The sequence below is a fragment of the Meleagris gallopavo genome, chromosome Z (genome assembly GCF_000146605.3).
Source record: "Meleagris gallopavo isolate NT-WF06-2002-E0010 breed Aviagen turkey brand Nicholas breeding stock chromosome Z, Turkey_5.1, whole genome shotgun sequence".
NCBI lineage: Eukaryota > Metazoa > Chordata > Aves > Galliformes > Phasianidae > Meleagris > Meleagris gallopavo.
The window spans coordinates 37,184,306-37,187,087 of record NC_015041.2 but is presented as its reverse complement, the minus strand read 5'-3'; the positions used below and the strand labels follow the sequence as shown (position 1 = coordinate 37,187,087).

The window sequence follows — 2,782 nt, the reverse complement described above, 5'->3', positions numbered from 1 at the left end:
AAACTTAAAATTTAAGTTTTTTTCTTTAGCTAATGAACACTGGCTTACTTATGATTGATAATCTTTTTCTTCATTTCAGAAAGACCAGACTGAAAGAAAACTAGTCATAGAAACTACCAGGAGCAGTCAATTCTGCTTCTGTCACTTCTAATACACTCACCTCTTCTGTGTGCCTACATCCACTGGTTGGTCTCCATAGATGTTCAGTAAACACTGATGAACATCAATGGGTACCATGTTTTCTATGTGTATTACCTACCTTTGCTTCTTGCACTTCTGTTTCAGACTGCCTCTCTGTTGCCATTGGTTGCACAGCAACAAAGTGTAACATAATATTGGTGGGAATGTTCAAAAGCTGTTGCCATACCACCGGCATCTACTTGTAGGTCATGGAGCAGTATAATACATAGAACACTTTTGGAGCAGCCTTTGTATGAAGAAGTATGCCTGTTTTCCAATCAAGATAAACTACAGAAGTGAAGAAGCTGTGCTGTGTACTCTTCACATGGGACTTCTGAGACTTCTGCTTTTAGTGTTTGGGTTTTTCTGTTAATGTTGTGGGTATCTGGTTTTTATTTATTTTCTGATCTAGTATTTGATATCATGCTTACTGTTAATATATAAATGAAGATAAAAAAAATCTTTCTTTTAGTGTTTCTACCAGTTCTCGGACTGTGTCTTTGCTGTCACAGCTGGAGAAGATCAATTTGGACTCTGTATTGGCAGAAGCAGATAATGCCAGATATGTTACTGCAAAGATCCTTCATTTGGTCCAGAGTCAGGGTAAACAACTGTATTTTTTTTCTTTCCAATGGTTTTCCTTTTGAGCCTTTCTCCCTCTATTTCTTACTTGTTGGACTTCTAATTTTTGCTTCTACTTGCTGAGTTTTATTATCTATCTGTTTCTGTAATGGATTTTTCTAAGACCATGTTTAATGTTATCTGGTATAGTACTGGTTACACTGAATACATTTTGTATTGTCAGTGCAGCATATTTTTTGTAATTTATATTGTACATAAAGTATAATATATATGTGAGCAGTTATTTAAGTAATGAGTTTAAGTGTAAGGACACTTAATGTGATACTGTCGTATCTGATATATTGTAAAATATTTAACTCCAGGTAAATTGATATAAAAGAAAGTGTTCTTCTTTTATCAATCATAGAATCAATAAAGTTGGTAAAAGACATTAGAGATCATCTAGTTAAACTGTCTACATATCACCAGTATACCCACTAATCATGTTCCTAAGTGCCACATATACGTTTCCTCAACATCTCCAGAAATGGTGACTCCACCATGTCTCTGAGTAGTCTGTTTCAATACCTCACCACTCCTTCTGGGAAGAAATTTTTCCTAATATCCAACCCGAACTTCTTCTGCTGTAACTTAATGCCATTACCTTTCATTCTGATACTGGTTACCTGGGAGAACAGATGGACCCCCACATCCTCTCCTCCTCCTTTTATTGAAGGAGGTAATTGTAGAGGGCAATAAGGTTTCCTCTGTGCATCCTATTCTCCAGACTGAACAATGCCAGTTTCCTCAGCTGCTCCCCGTAAGATTTGGTCTCCAGATCCTTCACAGCTTTGTTGCTCTTCTGAGGGCATACTCCAGGGCCTCAATATCTTTCTCATAGTGAGAGGATCAAAACTGATACTTGGAATATCTTCATATGAAGAATAAGTTATTTACTGTTAAAATGATTCATTTTTAGTTTTTATGTTGGGAGGCAACGTGTTACCACAGTAGACTAATATACCGAAGTTGCCTCCAATGTACTTCCATGGAAATGACAATAGACATAAAGAGCACAATAACACTGTTTGACAGAGGAAATTCTCAGCCTCAAAATGCTATTTCTCAGCATTTTTACTATTGGTGAACAAGAGCCTGCATGCCACACTGATAAAAATGTGCAATTGGTAGAGATGTTCCACTGTCACCACTGCTGGAACATACTACCCACTGTACTCACATCCACTGTCTCCATAAATACTCAGCAAGTATCAGTCAGCTTTATTTTTTCCACATGGAGGAATTCAGTGACACACCTTTGCTTCATACACACTACAGAGTCAGACACCATTTTGTCAGACTGCCCCTCCGCTTCCATCTGTCACACAGCAACAAAATGTAACAGAATATTGGTGGGAAGATTCCGCTCCACTGGCATACCTTCAGCATCCACTTGTGATATCGTGCACATAATGGATAGGAGGCATTACTTTCAGAGTATCTGTCATAAATGGTTCTCTGAATTGAACTCGTATTGAGTTGCAGCTGCTTTTGCTCTGCTTCTTACTCTGACTTTCAAATATTGTTTATTGCTGGTCCTTTTCAGGCTATCTTCACTTTTCAGACTGTCTTAAAATTTATGTTCTGTCCGAAGACAACAGTGTCTAATAGTATAATACAAACCACTATAGTAGGTAATACATTGAAACAAAAACTGCCTCTTTCTCACTGACAGAAAAAACCAAGAAGGAGATGACTTCTAAGGGTTCCAGTGCAGTAGAAGTTATCCTGTCAACCCTAGAGGTAAAACCTTTTAATCTCTTTGCTTACTTAGACGTTTCAGGTTACCATATTCTAATTGGGTTTGGTATTATTAAATATGTAGTTCTTCTTCTTCATCTCTAAAATGTGATTTTTTCAAAGAATTATAATGATTAGGTAGGGTCTTGAAGTATTGTACTTGAAGTACATTGTACTTCATTTTTTCTCTCCCCTTTTTTTCTCAAGTATTTTCATTAATATGTCATATTAAGAAATAGAT

The 2,782-nt window shown here is 36.7% G+C and overlaps 1 protein-coding gene and 1 long non-coding RNA gene across 2 annotated transcripts in view; both read left to right on the top strand.

Moving 5' to 3' along the window:
- The window catches only part of LOC104915113 (cytosolic carboxypeptidase 1), a 131,365-nt gene that overhangs the window by 12,632 nt on the left and 115,951 nt on the right, over nt 1-2,782 (top strand). The gene's annotated exons all lie outside the window — the stretch shown is intronic.
- On the top strand, nt 48-2,544 carry LOC109364004. The gene is made up of 3 exons (XR_002109952.2): nt 48-557; nt 653-783; nt 2,477-2,544. It is a non-coding gene; the product is annotated as an uncharacterized LOC109364004 (long non-coding RNA).